The following is a 24415-nucleotide window of genomic DNA, read 5'->3' as shown; positions in this document are numbered from 1 at the left end:
TCCCTAGCTACCTGCCTCAGGCCTTGCAATATAGGGTCTGAGAGCTGAACCTTTCTCATGTCTCTCCTTGTAACCCTTCCCAGCTTCCCTTCCAAAGGAAGTCTGGCACCGTCTGACAGTGGTGCCTCACTGTCAGCCTGGGTACTACTACTCACCTCTACCTTTGCAGTAACTCTGTCCAAGGGACCATCAGTACCCACAAGAAGCTGTGGCTCACCTTCAATCTCACTGCTACAGAGCAGCTCACTCCCTGAAGTAACCACCTCAGCAGTCCTGGCTGCAAGTATGCAGTCTGTCTGAGTCTCCCTCAGGCTACCAGGCCCACATGCTTGTCTCCTAGCCTCACTGTGCATAACTGCATAAGTACATGGGACTGCCTCATCAAAATCCTTCCCTCTCAGGACATTTGCAGGGTTGTAGTTCCATACCCCAGTTATCTCAAGACAACCTACTATTGGCATTTTGTCTTTCCCACTTAGTGTCTCTTTCACCTTTTGTTCCCCACCTTGCCTCCATGGACACCTGTATGCCACATGGCTCCACTGGTTGCATTCAAAACATTTAACCCTAGCTCATGGACGTATACCTGGACTAGTGGCTTCCCCTGCTACTGGTGGATTCTGTTGGGGCAGTCTGTGCTGCCCACCATGGGTTCCCTTAGTCCCATGAGCAATACTGGACATCTCCTTCCTGTTCAGGGCTGCCCTGCTTGCTAGGTATAGGTCTCCCTTCTTCCCCAACTCCTCTAAAGTAGCACACTGTCTATCAGCTAACCAGATCCTCATGTCTGCCAGCCCTTCAAAAGTGGTGATCTAACATCCACTCACTCAGCTATGAAAATAAGTGCTCAGTTCAGCAACATATTCACATACATTTTCATCTGCCTTTCATCTATGTTCATGAAACTTTTTCCTATACATTTCAGGTGTTAGCCTAAAATATTCCAACAAGTGTCTTTTTACAGCAGTATAATCAAAACAGTCAGTGTCATGCATTTTTACTAAAGAAGTTACAGCTTTACCATGGAGTAAGGGGGTCAGGAATCGTACCCTGAGCCCTTGGTCAACTTCATACTGTTTACATACCTGCTCAAACATGAATGAAGCTATCAAAATTATCCCCCTATTTAAATTGTGGAAGAAATTTACTGACCTTTTGTGCTTCTGGGGTCCGGTTACTCCCTTCCCTATTACCTCCATGACTCTGGCGAAGAGTAAGCATTTCCCTCTCATGCCTCCTCTGCCGTTCATTTTCCTCAGCTTGTAGACTCCTCATTTTCTCAGCTGCTTCTAGTTTCATATGCTTGGCCTCCAACTCAAGTCTCTTTAGCTCCAGCTGGATTTTTAAGTCCACCACAGAAAGGTTGATCTGTCCATTCTCCGAAGATGTTGTATCTCCATTGTCAGTCTGATTGTCCTCCAGGCTGCTGTTTTCTGATGCAGCTGTAACCAAGGCTGCAATCAGGTCTGCCTTAGTCAGGTTTCCATGCACCAGTCCTCTAGCCTGGCACATCTCCACCAGCTGGCTCCTTGCCAGCTTTCCATTCTCCTCTGCTGACATGCTGCCTGCTCACCCTGACTAACACTAAGCTAACAAAATAAATAAAACAATTGTGATCTGAACTCTGAGTATACACTGCGTGGCTGTTTTAGAGTACAAAACACTTTTAGAGATCACTGTACATAAGCTGCAGGAATTCGGTATAGCCACACCACTACAAGGCAATTAGTGTTTGCCAACTAATCAATATGTGATGTGGATCCCACTACAGCAAAACAATATGTGATAGGATATCCCAACCACTGCCACCAATATGTGATGCTCGTGCCCTGGCCCAGCAATCAAGGAGCCTCAGTCCTCACCACTTACACCAGAAGGGCGACTCCTAGATGAGGAAAGGATAACTAATACACACAATAAAGTACAATTTCCCTTAAGTGCACACAGAGATCACAGTCAGTCTGGGGCTGGTTGCTCCCTTGCTTACCAGGTCCCCAATAAGACTCCCCACTGGCACAGCTATAGGGTCCAGATCTCAGTCCAGCTGGCAAGTTAACCTCCAGTGCCCTCTCTGTCCAATCAGTGCTTCATGTCCCTGCCCAGGTAGCTGGCACACACCCATACTTTGAGATAAGTATTTATACAACTTAGACACTCTTGGGTAAGGCTGACACAGATTCTTCAGCTGTGTCCCTTTACCCAGAGTATTCAGTAGCAATTTCTGCCACCACCAGCTAATATTATCAGCTACTAAAAGGCCATTAAAAGGGTGTCCAATTATTACTGTGCGATATTATTATCCAATGGTAGTATGACTAATAGTCAAGACTTAATTTGGAGTGATGTAGACAGTAAAATCTGTAAATATGTAATGCACTTTAGAGGTTAAATTATCTGTACATAAACCAGCCACAGGTAAATGTTTTAAAATATTTAATAATAAATAATTAAAACACAAGACAAAACTACTACAATACAATGCTACTCAAGTTCAGAGATCACACAGAAACTTAAAACAATATCATAGGAAAGATCTGATTTCAAAGAAAAATACTTAGTCTAACTTTCTTCTAAGTTTAACTATTCCTAAGAGAAATCACAGTGCTATTATCTTACTTACATACATAAAGAGCAAGCAGTGCTGGGTTAGATGTCCAAGATCAAAATGCTTACAGTCTCTCACTGAACAATAGTTTTTAAACACTAACCAACAGCTCTGCTGAGGCCCTCCCAAATTACATCATTTTGACACTTAGGTTTTCTCAGGCCACAGACTGCATTATTTAGCAAGCTAACACCTGCTCAGGAAACTACAACAATACATGGCATTTCACATATACACTCTAGCAGAAACCAGAGCAATAAAGCACCTTCCATATGTAAATTCTGGCCCTTAACTTTAACCTTAAAACAATGGGCATGAAACCTTCATCCAGACTCACTGGAGCCGACTTGTAAAACATCAGAGAGATTCATAATATCTTTCAAACTTCAAAAGACACATTTGAAATGCTTGGCTTGGTTTTCCTTACAGCAGATGGCAATGTCGCACCAATCTTGAAGTTCACATTTTACAGTGTTTTCTTTCATTTAAAAACACAAGACTGTATTTTGCATTTATTTATACAGTTGATAGAATTATGTGACAAATTCTATTTGGCTAGGTTGGCAGCCTTCACCCATCTTCCTCCAATCTTCACAGATATATATATATATATATATATATATATATACACACACACACACACACACACACACACACACACACACACACACACACACACACACCAATAAAATGCATTGGTGCATTTCTCCCTGGGCCTTTGCTGAAAATTGGCTTTATTCCAAGTCGGACTTTCCTGTAAACAAATGTTAAATAAATATATAACTATATATATATATATATATATATATAAATGTGTATATATATATATATATATATATATATATATATATATATATATATATATATGTATATATATATATATATATATATATATAGACAGCTGTGTCCCAGTAACTTTAATTGACATCTGTTTAATCAACCCAGTTTGGTTAACTAAACAGATGATTGACAGGTGTCCAACAGTGATAATCTCATATAGGATAATGTCCCCTTTTAAACAGGGACTGTGCATCTCAGAGTTAGAATATATAATTAGCAGGGGATGTATACATCACAGCCCCCAAATGGGGGTGCAAGTGGGCTTGCCCACTGCAAAAAATGATCCTTTCTTTATTTTTTAGGGAGAGTGGGCTGTTGCACGTGCCAATAATTATATGCATAGTAGTGTGTCGACATGCATAATGCCGATTAATTTGTTTTGACATTATGCATCTCAACAAAAGTAGTATTCAATGGATTTAAATGGAACCATGCAGATTTACATATAGATAGATATAGATAGATATAGATATAGATATAGATATAGATATAGATATAGATATAGATATAGATATAGATATATGGCTGTTGTTCATAAGAGTGAATGCCTAGAACATAGGAAGCTCTTTTTCACTTGCTTTTCAGCCTGCTGGCTGCTTTTCTTATGTGATCTAATCATAGTGAGGTTTGGGTGTTTGCCCTTACACCACTGTTATGTGATCTTAGAATAAAGAAGAAGAAACTACTGTGCAGGCATGAATATGGAATGCGTTTATGTGAGTAGAACCTGAATGATTTAATCAGTCCATTGCTGGAATTATTTTTGCAAAGCAATGTTCAAGCTTGCTGTCCCATTGTAGAAATGATTTATGTGGAATGATATGCAGTGCAATAATTCTTACCAAATGGGCAAATGATTAAATCCTTACATTGGGCTGATTGGTATAAAAGAATTGATGCATGCATCTGACTCATAGAGAGCAAACTATTGAGCAGCTATATTGGGCCGCATGATGTAAAGTTCTTAATTGTTACATTTGATTCACAAAAATGGTAACATTACTTTTTTTTCAACAGTTATAGGCTGTGTTGTGATAAAAACTTGTGTAGTTTGATTTACAAATATTTCTGGCTTGCATGAAGGAATAAAAAGCTTCCTTTACTCACTGAGTCTTTGCCAGTTACACCTGAAATGATTTGTAGGTAAGTGCAATGCATTCCTATAAATTACTTAATAGGATATTTGTTAGGTGATTAGCATACAAGCCTAATAAAGGAAAAAGCAAAGTGACTATTTTTATAGAAGGATATTGTGGACAATGTTAGTTAAATTCTGTTGAAATAGTAGAACTTTGTTGTGATATTAATAAAAATATTGGTTCCAAAAAAGTGCTGACGGTGTTCCAATATATATATATATATATATATATATATATATATATATATATATATATATATATATATATATATATATATATATATATATATATATATATATAAGCTTCTCTGCAGATTATTAGCACCAAGAAGCTGAAAAGGAAATTAGCCATCTGAAGACACTTATTCATTGGGTCTATTTCATATAATTGAAGGTTCAACTCTGCAAACCTCCATTCATTGAGCCGACAAGAGCAAACGTTCACTTAAGTAAATGTTCACATCAGCAGTTTTCTACAACAGGGAATGGAATTACTTGGCCAACATCAGGAAATTTCCCTTTTCTCCACTGTAATGTGGTCTCAGAGTTGGTATATATAGGTGGGGGGGTATGTGGGACACAGCCCCCAACCTTTGGGGGTTTGACATATTGCGGTGTGTGTGACGATCTTTATGTTGGCTAAGTAATTCCATTCCCTGTTGTAATAAATTGCTGATGTGAACATCTGCTTAAGTGAACATTCACTCTTGTCGGCTCAAGGGACAGAGGTTTGCGAAGATGAACCTTCGATTATATGAAATAGACCTTAATAATCAGAAAACATCCATAACTAGAAACAATACATATTTCATCTGATGAATCAAATGAGAGATGAAAGTATATCTGGCTATGTTGTAGTGGCATAGTTTGCAAGTGTAATGTTAGATATGGCCTTAAATTCAACACCAGTTTAATACCAGATCTTTATTGACCCAAACTTTGTGCTTTCGCCCTGTCTATACAAAAGACTTCATCAGACATGGCAAAAGCACTAAGTTTGTATTCAGTAAAGATACAGCATCTAAGTAGGTGTTGCTTTTAGTGCCTTCTCTTACATTGTTAATTTTAGTCTTGCATTGGCTGTGTTTTTTATTTTAATGTAACGATAGTTGCCCTAAGGAATGACAGAAACACTAGTGCCCAGAGTCTTGTGTAGCATGTATGTAAAAATATAAGTAAAACATAAGTCTTTACTGGAAGATTGGCCATAAAACAGACCAGCAAAGGTTGTAATTCACAGAGAAGTGTGTAACCAGTGCTGTTTAGTTGTAGCAGGATAGGTCTGTATGCTGTCATAAAGATGCACAGAAATGAGTGGTCTTTCACTGTGGTTATCCAGTGCCTAATGACAGTGATGGCTGTTTCAAGGAAAACAGTCTTAGAAAATGCTCCAGTATGACAATTACTCAATATGTGTATAACGATGAGGTAAGCACAAGGCACTGTGAAATCTATACCAACATAACAAATTTGTGTGAAGGGGTCAATGCAGGCAGCATGCTTGAAAGTACAGGAAATAGAAAATGATACAGAATCTGTGTATTAGGGTGTGCAGTATATGAAAATACATAGGATGACCTAAAATGGCATTACAAGCTAATATTTTACCTGTAACAGTGGTAAGACTGAAAAAAGTGACATCACAACGGCAAGTGTGTATTATTTTCACTGCTGTATAGCATGAAATGCTTTTACGTATAACTCTGAAGAAATCAAAGGCATTTTGAGGATTTCACATATGCAAAAATGGTCCATAAGGGAAAAAAGCAAGGTATTTGTTAACATTTTAGCAATAATCCATGAGTGTGTGTGGATAAAGAAGGCTCTATCAATGGTTAGTGTGGTTTGATCACAAGGGTAAAGCCTGAGTAATAAAACAGAGTCAACCGTGAGTAAATCCTGCATTATCCCCATACGGGAGTGCATCATTTAGCATTATACAACGACCCCCCATTAATATTCCAAAACATGCATGCTGATTGGTCAGCGTGCACGTTGTAAATCAAAGTTATAGTAATGGAAGAAGGTCCGGTCCCCCAGACTTTTTTCATTAGTATAACTCTTTTTTTTTTTTTTTTTTTTTTGTACAGCAACGAAGAACGCAAGATCTCCGTTGCTTGTTACAACCTATCTCGCCATGTCAAACGAGTTTAACATAGTGAGACAGCTTTTTAAAAAAGCAACGGAGCATCTCCGTTGCTTTTTTTAAAGTTGTCTCGCTATGTTAAACCCATTTAACATAGAGAGACACTTTAAAAAGCAACGGAGATCTTGCTTTTTCCGTTGCTTTTTTCAAAACTGGCTCGCTATGTTAAATGGGTTTAACCTAACAAGACAGCTTTAAAAAAAGCAACAGAGATCTTGCTTTCCCCATTGCTTTTGCCCACAGCTCTGATGTACTGCGTAAATATACGCATGCGCAGTACATCAGAACTGCTGCAGAATACCCAGACAGCTGCGGAAGGGCAGCAAGGAAGCATTATACAATGCCATTATTTAAGAAAAGTAATTATTTTTTTTCTTAAATAATGTCATTGTATAATAGCAATAACCCACTTCTTGGTGTGGGTAATGCTGGTTTTACCCACGGTTGGCTTTGTTTGCCACTCGGGCTTCGCCCTCGTGACCAAACCACACCAACCATGGGTAAATCCAGCATTACCCACACCCAGGCGTGGGTTATTGCTATAATAACCTATGTCTGGGTGTGAGTAATGCTTGTTTTACCCATGGTTGGCATGGTTTGGTCATGAGGGTGAAGCCTGAGTGAACAAACAATGCCAGCTGTGAGAACATCCTGCATTACCAACACTGTCATGGAATATTGCTATCACACAATGCTGTTCTTTAAAAATAAATAAATTACATTCTAAATAATGTCATGGCATCTCAGTGATTTTTAATCTTCTTCTAATTCTTCTAATGTTGGAATGATGCACTGCATGTGCATAGAGCTTGTATGACCTGGCACTTGTACAGTACATCACAAGAAATGCTGCTTTCATTTCTGTTTTAATTTTTCTTTTCATGCTATCTGTGCATCCAAAAAGAAGATGATTATATTTCGAGGCCTTAGACGGCATAGAAATCAAGTTATACTATGGTAGCCTCTCTATATGAGCTTTCCAATATTCACCACATCTCAAAGAATAGCTGAATGACAAGAAGAAATTGCTTAATTGCTTATACATCTGCTATTTAGTTGTTTTACACTAGGAAGGTTTGTGTTCTAGACTCTTGTGGCAGGAGAGTGTAGCCTATACCCTTCTAAGCTGGGAGTTGCTGGTGAAGGCTTACTGTGTTATTCTGAAAGTGTCTTAGTTTTGGTTTAAGCACTTGGGCTCAAAACCCGTTATATAACATTAGGAAGGTGTGTGGTATAGACTCTTGTGGCAGAAGACTGTAGCCTATACCCTTCTAAGCTGGGAATTGCTGGTGAAGGCTTATTGTGCCTGTTATTCCAAATGTCTTTGTTATGATTTAAGCATACTTGTGGGAGTATTTTACTGAATTGCTGTTTTATTTAAACTGCTTTTTTTGCAGTTATGACTGCAATTTTCCTCACTTTGAATTTCCAGTACTTCGGCATTTTATAGCATAGGCTGGATTCAGGCTTGCTGAAGCTAGCCTGTTTGGTATCATCTGAGTACAAAAACTAGCCATCTTCTTACATTAAGAAGGTCCCTCTGTATGCTTGTCGCAGAAGTGTGCAGGCAAGCACCCATCTGAGTTAAGGCTTGCTGGGATAAGTCTCAGTCTTACTTTCCCTTTGGTTACTTTGTTTAAAATCATTTAACATTGGTTGTATTTAAGCATTGTGTTTGGGTGGGTTTGCACTCACTTTCCTGGAGCTGCTCAGAGATTGCACTGTTGCCCTGTAAACAGCTCAATTGTGTATTGTGAAGCATTGACAGAGTTTTCTACCCCTAGCCCTCCATAGATTAGCCACTTTTCTTAGTCTTACAGCAAAACTTGGTCCATCTAGCTAACTCCCCACTAGTCTGTACAGTATAAACCTGTCATAATGGATGGACAGTTCCCCATCATTTCTCCAGCCAGCCTGATTAGCATGGGTATTCTGAGGCAATGTAGCAATTGCCTCATGTATATTGCCAACCAGTTACTCCTGAAACAAACAAATACAACTTGTGAGAGATGTATCTATAGTATGAATTTGGAAACAATTCTCTCACATAACAACAAACCAGATATCATGCAGGTTGTCAGCACACACACTTCACCTCTTGCACATAAGCTCACAACCCACAACCCCCTCATACATGGAGGTACACTCTAGAAGCCTACCTAAATATCAGATACCTCCTAAGTGCAAACTTACTGCACAAACTGCAGACCCAACAGAATACACTGCACATATTAATACACACAACAGTGTCTCAGCCAGTAAGCCCCTAAGGCAAAACACCTCAAAACCAAACATCTTGGTCATAGATGACTCCATAGTGAGACACACAGCTGTCCTACTCACCAGGCTTGACAAGGAGAAGGTCACAGTCAGCTGCCTGTCAGGTGCCAGGATCTGTCAGATCACTCACACACTCAGTTCTCTAAACAAGTACCATTATCTGTCATTGTACATATTGGAGTGAATTACTTGAGATGTACCTCACTGGATGTTATGAAGAGAGACAATACTGAGCACTCAGATTATGTGTCCAAGGCAGGTATATCCCTAGCCCTAAGCAGCATTGTCCCTTCATCCTTGATGATGCCTCAATATTTATAGTGGTGCTCTATTGTTTCTGTCTCTTGTTGTCTCCACTGTGTTTCTCCTACCCACCCTCCCTGTTCTTGTCTTGGTGTTGATCTTGGTGGCTTTGAAACTGCCCGCCCCTCTTGTAAGTTTGTATTTGGATACTCCTTCTGGGCCTATCTCATTTGCTCACTCAACTGAGTGCAGTGAGATCATATTCTGATTTCAGGCACTCCTACTGTGTACAAAGATAGCATTTGAGAAGTACAACTCCTGTAGCCTCTTAATCCTACTGTGTTTCCTCCCTCAAAAAAATAAATAAATAAATAACTATATATATATATATATATATATATATATATATATATTCAGCTGCTCTTACTGTAACTGTCCTAGTTGCTGTTCTGCGTGCTGTTATATGTTCAGTTGTTCTTACTCTGCACTTATTACTGCTTGTTAGTAGCCTTCTAATTTAATGCCTTCTGCACTTGTTTTTTAGTCATTTGTTAATTTAATTGCATTTAATTAAACTGCATTTGCTGTAATATTGATGCACGTGTGCTAGCCTGCACTGCACTTGAACTGTATTTACTGCTGTTTTAGCTGCTTTTCTGTAAAAAAAAAAAATCCTAGCTTGTTTCCTGCCTTTCCTGTGACTTGACTAGTCCAGATATTGACTTGCTGTATCCAGGACTGCTTGTGAGCTCCTGAGCCCCCCAGACCTTTCTGTGTTGGAGGGAAGCCTTCTAGCTTGTCTGTGGGAGTGGTAGGCACTGGGTGGCCTGTCTACCGCAGGAGGAGGGGTTTCTGGCCCAGAAATTGTAGTTTGTTGGCCGTTTGGGAGGGTCTTCCATCTCTTTCAACCTTGTGATTTAAAAGCCTGTGTTTGCACTTGTTTCTTGCCTTTCCTGTTACTAGTCTAGTCCAGGTACAGATTTGCTGTATCCAGGACTCTTTGTAAGCTTCTGAGCCCCCCAAGCCTTCTGTGTTGGAGGGAAGCCTTCTAGCTTATCAGTGGGAGTGGTAAGCACTATGTAGCCTATCTACCACAAGAGGAGTGGTTCTAGCCCAGAAATTGTAGTTTATTGGCCGTTTGGGCAGTTTTTTCCATCTCTCTCAACTTTCTGGTTTTAAAGCCTGTATTTGAACTTGATCCCCACTTTTCCTATAACTAGTCTAGTCCAGGTACAGATTTGCTCTATCCAGGACTGTTTGTAAGCTTCTGAGCCCCCCAAGCCTTTGTGTTGGGGTGCAGCCTTCTAGCTTATCAATGGGAGTGGTAAGTACTAGGTAGCCTGTCTACCACAAGAGGATTGGTTCTTGGCCCAGGAATTGTAGTTTATTGATCATTCGGGAAGTTGTCCATCTCTTTCAACTTTCTGGTTTAAAAGACCACATCTGTGCTTGTTTCCCATCTTTCCTGTAACTAACCTACTGGAAAGCACTAGAAAGCCTTAAACTGATACAAGTCTTCTAGCTTAAAAGAGAGACTTTGGAGTGATTATCAATTTTCTGTATTTTCTTGCTGTACTTAACTGTTTTCCACCTAAAACCTGATTTTTCCAGCACTTGGCTTGTTTTTTCCACATATTGTACTTATTTGACTGCCTGCACTTTTAAAAAAGTTGTTTTTTTGTTTAAATAAATTGTTTAACTGTTGTAGGCTGCACACTAAAGTGTGATAGCCTTTTCTGATCGCTTGTAGTCGTTTAAAGCTGTTTTAAGTGTACATTTTACTGTTTTTTCCTTATCTTTTCAAAAAAAAAATTCTTGTTTCCTGCCTTGCTAAGCTAATATAGTCCAGTTTCAGGTTAGTGCTGAATTGAGGGCTGTGTTACAAGTTTCTGAGTTGCCCATACCTTACTTGGATAGAGGGAAGTTTCTCTGTTCACCTGTGAGAGAGGAGAACTTTGAGCAGCCATCTGTCCCTGGAGGAGTGGTTCCAGCCCAGAAGTTAGTAGTTTAAAAACTGCATTTGCACGGTTTTGTGTGCCGGGCAGCAACGGTTAGCTAGGGTTAAATTATTCCCGGCTCCACTAGGTCTCCTCTTTAGTTTTTCACTTGAAACTAGTATAACTCTCAACCTAAGCACTCAAAAAGCATCCTACAGTCCAGCACTTGCTCAGACCTAATAGCAAGCACTAATATAACCCGACACTTGACTGCCCAGCAGAGCAAGGCTCTTTATCCACCCCTCACCAACCAAGTGACTAAGCAGCTCACCCTACTATTCAGGCATGACCAAAGGGCAACTTCAGGTGTACTCTCCAGTCCAGCTGGTGAATGTGGGTATCCTGAGGCAATGTTGCAACTGCCTTATGTACACAGACGGCCCTCTCCTCCTACCACAAAACACTAACATATGTGAGAGATGCAATTATACAGCCAAGATGGAGGCTGAGGTCTCTCCACCCAAGACTGGAACAGACAGTCATGAGGGGAAGGTTAACACTTGCACCACACCTCCAACCTCACATAGACCTACTAAACCAGCACTGGCAAAAAATACACATAGATACACAAAATCATACTTGGAGGCTCTAGATGGAAACCTGAAAAAGCATCAGAGAGCTCCAAAGCAGACACCCACAAAACCTGCACCTCCCATCACAAACCAGACAACACATAAAACACAAAGTCGGTGTGCCGCACAATCACAGCCCTTAAGGCAAAATAACATGCCTAGCACACTGGTAGTAGGTAACTCAATAGTCAGGCGCGCTGACACCCCACTCACTAGGCTGGACAAGGAGAGGATTGCTGTTAGCTGCCTGTCGGGGGCCAGAACACAACATAACATATAATGCATAACACAAGCACTCAGGTCACTCCAGAATGGGTACGGATGTGACTCTGTCATTGTTCATGTTGGTGTGAATGACCTGAGATGTGCCTCACTGGACTGCATTAAGGGAGACATGGAAGAGCTGTCTGATCGTGGGGCCTAGGTGAGTATAACCCTAACCCTGAGTGGCATCCTGCCCTCACCAAGAATGATACCTCAGTATAATGAAAAAATGATCGATTTCAACAATTGGCTGAGCTTCTGGTGTTATTCAGGGGGGATCCAGTGTCTGTCAGCCTGGGATGACATGCTTGACAAGCCACGTTGCTTCATAGGAGATGGCTTGCACCTGTCACCCCTTGGCTTTCGAATACTGGCTGGGGCTCTTGCTGCCCCCATGGTGCCTTTTTTAGGCAAGGCTCAAGATTCAAACCCACCACCATAAACAGCACAAGTAAAAAAATGAGGGTTATGTTGCTCAATGCCAGGAGTTTAAATCTCAAGATGCATGCACTTGAGGCACTCCTAGGTATGGAGAGCGTCGACATCTGTGCAGTGGCTGAGGCCTGGTTCAGGGCTCCAGAGGGCACTCCAGCACTGCTGGGCTACAACTCATACCACACATTTCAGCCACAGAACACAGACCAAAACACAAGAGGAGGGGGTGTGTCCGTATTCATCGGGGATACTCACACCTCCAGGTTAGTGGCGTAGCGTGATGCCTCTGAGATCATCTATGTGCAACTAACATCAGGCAGATCTGCAATGCAGACTGTGGCCTGCTACAGATCACCTTCCATAACCCAGGACCACCACTCTGCCTTTCTGGAGACACTGGAAACCATGAGGGTTCTACCGAGCACCCTGATGTTGGGCAATTTCAATTACCCTACCATTGGGCTGGGGAAACTACTTGAGTACAAACTCCCAGGCTCGGCACTTCCTGGAATTTATCAACTCAAATGCCCTGGATTGGCTGGTAAACTCCCCTACCAGAGGCCACAACATATTGGAATGGTCATCGCCGACATGGGCGACAGGTGTTCCGTACCGGAGGTCAGCCCGTCACTGGTTAGATCAGACCATGGGCTGATCACCTTGGATGTCCACACCCCACCACCAACCCCAACCAAGGAAGCCATGGTGAAAAACTTTTCTAAAGCAAACTTCACTTTACTTAAGGCAGAGGTGGTAGGTTTCACAGCCCCCGTGCTAAAGGATAACACTGCCCAATATGCAGAATCCTTTACAATTGCACTCTGTGAGCACCTACAGGGATGCATGGATCATGCCATCCCTAGCAAAACCAAGACTCACTCCCCTAAGAGAAGGAAACCAGTCTGGTAGACCCCTGCCATAAACAGGTTACACAACAGAAGGAGGAAACTAGTTCATAAAAAAAGCAAATCCCAAGAAGGAAAGACATCCCTGATCAATATCAGTAAGAAACTAAGGTCCCTCATAAAATCATCCAAAGCTAACTTTGAAAAAAAAATAGCCAAGGATTCAAGAGATAACTACGGGGTCTTCTTTAGCTATGTCAGGAATCTAAGTGGAAGCTTGCAGATATGCTCTGAGCTGGTGCAAAATAGCACAAAATATACTGAACCTACTGATATTGCCAACATCCTGGCAGATGGATTCAGTGCGAACTTCACCTTCCTCTCACCTTCAAAAGGGCCCATGACAGTACCAGAAAAGTGTAGTGTCCTGGAAATCACAGAAGCACAGGTGAAGGCGGCTCTTTTGAAAGCCAAGAACACAGCATCAGTGGGGCCGGATTGTGTCCCAGGCTGCGTCTTGCACGAACTACAGAACGAGCTAACCCCCCCACCTAGACACGCTGTTCAACCTCAGCCTCTCCACAGGCTATGTGCCCATAGAATGGCACACAGCAATGGTTGTTCTACTCCACAGGGGGGGGGGGCCACAGTTGACCCTGGTGACTGTCGCCCCATGGGCTTGACTGTCCTGGTCTGCAAGGCTGTGGAGCGCGTCATCATGGAACTCATTGGCAGAGACATTGGGAACCTACAAGCACTTGACCCAACCCAGTTCAGCTTTGTTAAAGGCAGATCATACCTACTGAGCCTTGTTGACTTCTCTGGGACTATCACTGGGGCCGTGGATGGGGGAGGGGTGGTTCACGCAGCCTACCTTGATCTTGCCGGGGCGTTCGACACCATTCCTTACTCGGGTATTATGGAAAAACTCACCAGCCTGAACATAGACCCCTGCATCAAAAGATGGGTTGCCAGCTGGCTTACAGACAGAACTCACACGGTAAGAATAGCGGGCTCTAGGTCCAACTCTAAACCAGTCACAAGTGGTGTCCCACAGGGCTCAGTTCTGGGACCCCTACTGCTCGGTATGTATTTCTCAAGGGTACAGGGAAACACAGGAGGAATATGGCTGGCCAGGTTCGTCAATGACTGCAAACTGGGAGCCATAGTTGACTCTCTGGCTGACATGGACGTCCTTCAGGGGGGCCTTACTGAGACAGATGCCTGGTGTCGAAGTCATGGCCTCAGGCTGAGTGCCGGGAAGTGCATGGTCATCCCGTGTGGGAAGAACAAAACACCCATGAATTGCCACATAGGTGGCAGCCCCCTTAATACAGAAGAGGTAGTAAGAGATCTGGGGACCCAGGTGGATGGTGGTCTCTTCTTTCACAATCATATTGCCGAGGTAGTTGGGAGGTCCTTCTATGTGGCCCATCTAGTTACTGAGGGGTTCGCATCTAGGAATAAGGAGGTTATAGTGCCCCTCTACTCATCACTCATGGGACCCATCATGGAGTGCAATGCCCCATTTGGGATGTGCCTCACGGGATACTTCCAGCGGCTGGAGGGACCACAGAGGTGCCTCACCGGGAGGATTGCTGTCCTCAAACATATGTCCTATGCAGCCCGACTGAAAAAGCTCCGGCTGTACTCAGTGGCATGTCACTTACTCAGAGGTGATCTCTGCCTGACTTACAAAGCCATGTCCAACTCAGAACTGATGGACATGCTCCACCTAAAGAGGTCCAGGTCACTGTGAGCCACGCGCTCTAGTGAGCTAAACCTCGCCACGGCAGTAGATAGGATGTGTTGGAGGGATGGATTCCTGTCACAGAGACTCCCCATGCTTTGGACCAAAATTCCTAACTACATTAGGCAGAGCCCCTCACTGGCACACTTCGGGGGAGGCCTTGATGAGTGGATGGGTAGCGGAAAGTGCACCCATGGGATCACTTCATTGGCTCTGCCTCACAGAGGCTCAGTTAATTAATCAATGGGGGGGGGGGGGCAGTGAAAGCCAACACACTCTGGCTAGGCTTATAAATGCCCTCGGGCAGATAGCCTAGTACATACCTATGAACCTATGAACCTATATAAACAAAAAATGATTGACTTCAACAATTGGCTTAACTTCTGGTGTCAAACTATGGGATCCATTCTTTGTCAGCCTGGGAAGATTTGGCCAACAGACCACACTGTTTTTTCCAGACAGGGGTCTTTACCTGTCACCTTTTGGCTTTTGGTTACTGGCAAAGGTAATTGCTTCCCCCATAGTGCCTTTTTTAGGCAGTAGCATAACAACAAAATTTTAGGCAGTGTCATAACAACAGAATTCCCGATGTAAACAAATCCACTAGAGACAAACTCAAGGTTATGGTGCTTAATGCCAGGAGTCTAAATTAGAAACTGCACACACTGGGAGCGCTCCTCACCTTGGAAGATGTTGATGTCTGTGCAGTCAGAGAGACATGATTCAAGGCTGCAAAGAGCACCCTGGCCATGCAAGGCTACAATGCCTTCAACACATTCAGACCTCAAACAAGAGTGAAAGAACCAAAGATGGAGGTGGATCCATCTTCATTAAAGACAAATACACCTCAGAACTGGTCAAACAGTATGACTCCCTGGAGCTGCTCCATGTCCAAATAACTGTAGATAAAACCCCCTTCCATATCATTGTTATCTATAGTTTTCCCACCATGAACCAAAAGAACCATTCTGCCTACCTGGACCTACCTGAGTCACTCACTATACACCCAAACACCTTGATCATGGGTGATTTCAACTATCCTTCCATCGATTGCTAACCCCAAGACTTTGTTAATACAAATGCTCTGGAGCAGATGGTCTGCACCCTGACAAAGGGCTCAAATTTCTTAGACTTATTACTCATCAACATAGGGTTCTCTGCACAACCATATGTGTGTTGCCCTCCCTTTTAAGATCTGATCGTGAATCAGTCTCTTTTGAAGTAATGATCATACCTGACCCCCTCACGAGCAAAAGGGATGAAATTTTCTTCAAAGCCAACTATAGCCTCCTAAGTGATGGCATAAATAGTTTCAAACTCCCTGCTACCACTATCAACAATGATTCCTCTACGGAGGTGTACACAAATGGCCTGTATACACACCTATACAAATGTATAGACTCAGATGTACCTGAATGGATCAAAACAAGGTCCTCACAAAAAACAAACCACCCTGGTGGACATCAAACATAAATAAGTTATACAATAAGACAAATAAACTGATGTCTAAGAACAAAAGGGAAATGACTCAGCAGAGGAAGAGCACCCTCCACAGCTTGAATAAGCAAACTGGATATCTTGAAAAGTCATTTAAAGCTAATTAACAAGCTAAACTAGCATCCATAGCTAAGGATAATCACAAAGCATTTTTAGTTATGTCAGAAATCTAAAAGGGGAGGCCCAGCTTTGTGCTGAACTAGTCGTAGATGGTAGACTCATACTGACCCTCAGGACATCACCATCCTGCTAGCAGACAGATTTGGTGCAAACTTCACCCCCTGTCCCCACCACACATACCTCAAACCATATCTGTCAGAAGTCCTCTACCTAGTATCTTCAAAGAGCAGGTCATAATCACACTCTCCATGGGCAAAACTCAGCCTCTATGGGACTGGATAAAATCACAGCCTGTCTGCTAAATGGCCTAAAACAGGAGCTAGTGGAACCACTTGACACTGTCTTCAACCACAATCTAAGTACTGGCTTTGTCTCAGCAGAGTGAAAAACAGCAGCAGTAATTCCCTTGCACAAAGGGAGTCCATCAACCAACCCTGGAAACTATAGACTTATAAGCCTAACCAGCCTTATCTGCAAGGCCATGGAGTGAATCATCATGGGCCTTATCAACACTCAGGCATCATTGAGAAACTCACCCAGCTGGAAATTAACCCATATGTCACTAGATGTGTAGCCATCTGACTCACTGACAGAATGCATACATTCAAATTTGGGGATTCCACCTCTACCAGCTGATCAATTACCAGTTGTGTACCACAGGGATCTGTGCTGGGCTCCCTTCTGTTTGGAATCTATTTCTCAGAAGTCTAGGTGAAAATAGATGGCCTGTGGATCACCAAGTTCGCTGATGACTGCAAACTGGGTGCAATCATTGAGTCCTCCAACGATGCTGACATACTACAAAAAGGGCTTACACAGGCTAATGACTGGTGCCAAAGCAATACACTTAAATTAAATGCAAAATAATGTGTTATCATCCTTTTTAGCAAAGGGGAAGTCCCAGCAAATTACCTCCACAGTGGTAAGGAAGGCCTTCTATGTTGCACATTTCATAAGTAAAGGTATTGCATGCAGAGCTAAGGATGTTATAACTTCCATGTACTTATCCCTCATCAGACCACTAATAGGGTACAATGCTCCCATCTGTATGTACCTCATCAGAAACCTGCAGCAGCTGGAGAGACCACAGGTTTCCCACCAAGAAAATTCAGGGTCTTCAACATGTGACATGGACAGACAGAAGGCCCTGTCACTGTACTCTTTATCTTATCGGCTGCTGAGAGGCAACATATGCCTGGCCTAGAGAGAAGTCTTGGACCCTGCCCTAATGGAAATGCTGCACATCTGCAATTCAAATGGGACAAGATTCACTCACTCCGGGGATCTTAACTTAGCCTGTGACATTAACAGGACACACTAGAGAGAGAGAGAGAGAGAGAGATCTCCCAGAGATTGCCACTCCTCTGAAACAAACTCCCATTTCATGTTAAACAGAGATTCTCGATGATCCTATTTAAGTGTAACGTAGACAACTGGATGGAAGACTGTAAGTTTACCCTGGAAGTGTCATCTATGTTCCTCTTGGATAAGGGCAGTCAGTGCTGATTATAGACTTGCTCTGTAAATGTAGACTAAGGAACAAGGGTAAACCATGGCTAGGCTTATAAAGGCCCTAGGGCCAATAGTCTAGTAACCTATGAATCTATGAACCTATGAGGTACATTTTTCATTATTTCTTTTAAACACTTGTTATTTTTGTGAGGTAACACTAGAAGGGTGAGAGTTTTTCATTACTACTGACAGAGTCAGTCTTCATCCCATGATTAATGATGAATTTACAAGGGGCACACTGATTGCTTTGTCCAATCAGCGTGCATGATTTTGGACATACTGTAAACATGGTTTACTTGAAAAATTCATAGTAAAACACAGCTACTGCATTTAAACAAATCTTACCAAACCACCACTGTTTTGCAGAAAACATACATGAAACATACATTTGTACTACAATTTCATTAAACTGCTGCACTGGATACCACAAAATGGTAGATGTGGGCTACATGACTCTCCAGGCATGATACACTCTGCATGACAGACTTGCTAAGCTTTAAAAACACTGCAGTTATTGTTCAACATGGGACTGTTGTATTATAATCATAATGTTTTATTATAAGAATGGAGGAAGGAGGCCATGAATGAATCATATGGTTAGCAAAAGGGGGGCAACAACACATTCTTCAGCTCACAAAGTATTGCTTTTCCACTACATGCATTTCCAAACCAGCAGAGACCTACAATGGTTTCTTTAAAGTCAATGAGGACAGTTAAGTAAATACCTAACCCCCAAAAATCTACTACAAAGAAGAAACAGCTGTTGATAGGTATGGTCACAAGTATACAACAGCTTTGAAGTCCAGCAAATATAACTACTAATGCAACATTATGAGTGTTGGTGCTATGAAGTCTATGTGGGTCCTACTAAATCCTGATCACATCATGTGCACTCATAGATAGATGAATTATTAAACTAATGGTCAAGATGAAATCATATCCAGACTAATACCTCAAGAAAGTTGAGCAGATCTGTATATGGATATATAACCAGCTCAGTGGGCATAAATTGATGGAAAATGCTACCAATGCCAGTTGAAATATGGATGGATGGATAGAAGGATAGATGGACAGATGGATGGATTGACATATATCCATAGAAGGGACTGATGTTTGTAGCTATAATCTGAGATGATGTGATACCTGCAGCTGCATATTAATCATGATGGATGACATACTCTTTGCTTCAAGATGGGAGACAGACACTAGTGACATTGGAAAGATGTAAAATTATTGTTTTTGTTTTCTCTAAAACAGGTGTCTAATACATTAAAGGGCTTATTTCTGTCCACATTTTCACATTCTTGCATTCTTAGTCTGATGTAACAAGTCCTGCTAGATACCAGAAATGACAGCCTAGATATTACAATAACCCCCACAGTACATTTGATTTGTGAGTGTGGGAATACAAAAATAGTATTTTGAAATGACTAATGGCAACACCACAGAAAACAGTTAAATATTAACAGCACAATGAAAGTTTCCTGGTGAAGGACAGGGACACAGTTCTGACAAATGTATTTTATTTCCCAGGTAGATGAACTACACGCTGCAAATGAACCTACCTGGTGTTGACCCAGGTACAGAAATGTGGGTATCTAGGGTGCATTATATAACAATATTGAAACTGGGGTGTGACAGAAGATTAGCACTGTTCTGAAATATAATGATCTTGAAGTTAGTTAATGCAACAGAGGTGTGAGCATATTAAAACAAATGCCCCCCTGCAAACCTCTTAAATAGTAGATCAGAACAGTTAGTTTCAGAATATGCTGTTTTAAATTCCAAATTATTCTTGAAGGCCTCACTTTTCTGATAGAGATCCCAAAAAATTAAGTAATGCCCATAAGGGGCTCTAATGTCCTTGACATAGTATTCACCAACATTGGTGGTCACTGCACTGCCTCCTGTGGATGCCCTCCATGGTAATTTCGGACCATAACTCAGTCTCAATCAAAGTAACTATTGGACCCCACAATCCCAAAAGAGCAAAAAAACTAAGGAACATCTCCAAAGCAAACTACAACCTGCTAAGTGATGGTATAAAATGTTTTATGCCCCCTGCAATCACAGGCAAAAATGACTCCTATGCAGAGTTGTACACAAATGCCCTGTATAATCATCTTGGCAACTGTATAGACTCAGCTGTATATCTGTATGGATTAAAACCAGGCCCTCCCAAATAACAAGCCACTTTGATGGACATCTGATATGAAGAGATTGTATAAATAAAGGAAGGAACTGATGTCCAAGAAGAAGAGGCAACTGCCCAGATTGAACAAGCACATCAGAAATCATGTAAAGTCCTCTAAAGCTAATTATGAAGGTAAACTAGCATCCCCTAGTCAAGGACAATCATATGGCATTCTTTAACTATGTCCAAAATCTAAAAGGGAGTGGCCAGCTATGTGTCAAATCAGTAGTAGATGGTACCACTCACACTATACTAGAGGAAATTGCCAACCTGCTAGCTGACATATTTGGTGCAAACTTCACCACCCTGGTCGCACCTGCTATACCCCAAAATATACCTACACCAGTTCTTTACAGAGTATTTCCAGAGATCAAGTAATTTCTACACTGTCCACAGCCAAAACACAGCCTCAGTGGGACAGGATAACATCCCAGGTTCCTTACAAAGCAATCTAAAACAGGACCTAGCTGACCCACTTGCCATTCTCTTTGACCATAGCCTGAGAACTGGCTGTGTACCAGCAGAATAGAGAACAGCAGCAGTAATCCCCTTGCATAAAGGGGAGCCATCAACATACCTTGGGAACTATAGACCCATAAGTCTAACCAGCTTCATCTGCAAGGCCATGGAAAGGATAATCATGGACTTCATCAACAAGGACAAAGGTGACTTTCAAACTCTAGACCCAACCCAGTTTGGCTTTGTTAAGGGTCGAGCATGTTTATTGAACCTGGTAGACTTCTTTGAGAAAGTCACCAAAGCCCTGGATGAAGGTAAAACAGTGCATACCACTTATCTGGACATAGCCAAAGCCTTTGACACAATCCCCCACTCTGGTATCTTTAAAAAGTTCTCCCAGATTGGTGTTAACCGTTACATCACTAGGTGGGTAGCTAATTGGCTCACCAGCCGAACACATACAGTCAAAGTTGGTGACTCCACCTCTCTAGTAGACTTATCACTAGTGATGTACCGCAAGGATCTGTACTGGGACCTTTACTATTTGGAATCTATTTCTTGGAAGTCCAGGCTAAAATAGGTGGCCTTTGGCTTACTATGTTCACTGATGATTGTAAACTAGGTGCAAATACTGAGTTCCCCAACAATGTTAACATATTACAGGAGGAGCTAACACAAATAAATGACTGTTGCTAAAGTCATGGTCTAAAACTAAATGCAAAAAAGTGCACTATTATCCCATTTGGAAAAGCTGAATTCCTCACTAATTACACTATTGGGGTCTATATTATATATCTGAAGTTTCAAAACTTCGAACCTCATATGTTCAACAACATGTGAGCAGTTTGAAACACCAAAAATATAATAAAACAATTAAAAAAAACTTACCTCAATGCTCTGAGCAGGGGGGCAATCCCCCCTGCACCCCCCCCTACTTAAATATACCAACTCCGAGATTGCACTTCAGTGCAGGAAAGGGAAATTTTCCCATTCTGCACTGTACAGAGACATTGCTTTTCACCTTCGAACTTTTTAAAGTTCGATCATATAGTGTTGACCATATGACATTCGAACTTTAAATCATTCGAATAATTAATAGGGACCCCAATAGTGACAGCACCCCTCTAAGTTCAAATCTAATGCTGCGAGATCTGGGAACACAGGTCAACAGCAATCTGAACTTTGCCTACCAGGTTTCCATGGTGGTAAGGAAAGTCTTCTACATTACGCATTTCATAAGTAAAGGCATCACATCCAGGTCTAAGTATGTTAAACCCCACTTTACTCAACCATAATCAGACCATTAGTAGAGTACAATGTCCCTTTTTGTGTGTATTTCACCAAACACCTGGAGCAACTTCATAAACCACAGAGGGTTCTCACTAAGAAGATACAGGGCCTCAAACCATGACCCATGTAGATAGACTGAAAGCCCTGTCACTGTAGTCTGTATTATAAAGGCTTATACCCCTCAACTGTACAGATTTTCACAGAATGTCCAGATTTCTTGCCTCATATTTTTGGTCTGTTCCTCATAAAATGTGTGGTTTTCTGACAAATCACTGGGATGATCTGAGGACTGAAGTCACTAAATAATGGAATACATTTGAGTTTCAGACTTCAAATCCTTCAGAAAATGTATGTAAACACAAACCCTGTTACTCTAGTAGTTTTTCTAAGTTTCTATGAGCAATATTTAAAATCTGTCCCTATTTTTGTCCCTGTGTCCCCCCTTTTTGTCAGGCTTTGTCCATATTTTTTGCACTAAGAGGTTGAGAGGTATGTTTAGGCTACTGAGAGGCAACTTGTGCCTGGTCTACAGGGCAGTCTTTGACCCCAACCTGATGGAAATGCTGCACATTCACAAATCAAATGGCACTTAAGTCACTCACTCTAGGGATTTCAACCTTGGCAGTGATTTTAACAACATGCTGGAGAGACAGTTATGTCTCCCAGAGATTGACGCTGCTCTGTAATAAACTTCTGATCCATGTGAAGCAGAGCTCCTCAATGACCCTATTCAAATGCAACCTGGACAAATGGATGGGTGGCTGCAAATTCACCCTGGGGTTGGCACCCATGTCCCTCATAGACAGGGTTAGTCGGTGCTGATCTATAAAGTATGTCCATCTAACCAAGGAGAATTGGGGAAACCCAGGATTAACATGGCTAGGCTTATAAAGGCTCTAGGGCCACTAGCCTAGTAACCTCTTATGAACTTGTGAACCTATGAATAAACCAAAATGGAAAGCTAAAATTAAAAAAAAATGCACTCTAAAAAGATGGGGATGGTATCTAGCAGTAACCTACGTTACAAGCAGATGTCAACTATGAATAAATGTAAATGGCTATTAAAACAGTATTTAGTCAGACTTGTCAGACAAGTTTCATAGAAGGTAGCTATAATAAATGTACATCATGAGTAATGTGTCATTTCAATGAAGGTTTTCTAAGTAACTCTATATGGTGCATTATTAAACTTAGATATTAATTACTTCTGTGAGATATTATAGATTCATAGCTTCATAAGTGTATACTAGGCTAACAACCCTAAAGGCCTTTTCAAGCCTAGCAATGTGTCCCATATTTAAGGGGTGTATGTAAGATGTCTAAGGAGTAATAGAGGAAGTGTAGCATAAAGATGGATTTAAGGGAAAAAGATAAAAGATCAAGTAAAGACACATAAATAGTATTTCCATTCAGAGGTTTTATTAGTTTTTATATTCAATAATATCAGTAATATACCAATATAATCACAAAGGTGCCAGGCTCTGGGTGACATGAGGGGACTTGTATATTGATCCGACCTCTACAAGGGACTTCTTCTGGTACTAGTTTCTTCCCACCTCACTAAGATAAAAGCAATGTTTTTCTGATTTTCCCGGTTAGGGGTCACCACAGCAGATCACCGGTCTACAGATTGGCAGTGAAGGCTTTAGTGTTCCCACCTCTCTAATATATGCTACCTTAAATTTTTCATATTTCTGTGCATTGCATTGCCTTTACTCTTGCCCATGTCAAGTAGCTCATGACTAAAAAGTGTGCACGTACCCACTTTTCCAATTATGACAGATTAAAGGTCAACATGATTTTAGAAGAGGATAATAGGAACAGGAAAGTTACTTATTTTTATTAATTATTTGTTAACCAGGTAGGTGGACTGGTACAGGGACCCTTTTCAGACTTGACTCAGGCTCAGAGGCAGTACACAGTGCAAGTAAACATAAGTTGTATACTTCAAATACAAGAGAGTGCTGGGTTTACTTTGTTGCAAAACTTTAGAAAGTTCACATACAGTTCATATACTGATTTCGTAAAGTAGAATGTTATACATTTCTAATAAGGCAGCCAAATATACATTTGAGTTTATCAGCTTACATGGCTACAGTATAGTTTGCCTACATGAAATTGATTGTTAAAGGGTCAAAAGTGTAACTTACTTGAAAAAACTTGAAATGGAAACAAGTAAAAAATAGAAATTACAGAGATAAGCTTAGAGACTAGAAAGAGTTATTTGT

Source organism: Protopterus annectens, chromosome 2.part2 (genome assembly GCF_019279795.1).
Source record: "Protopterus annectens isolate FY-2018-M chromosome 2.part2, PAN1.0, whole genome shotgun sequence".
NCBI lineage: Eukaryota > Metazoa > Chordata > Ceratodontiformes > Protopteridae > Protopterus > Protopterus annectens.
The sequence above is the reverse complement of the archived record's forward strand: the minus strand, read 5'-3'. Positions refer to the sequence as shown.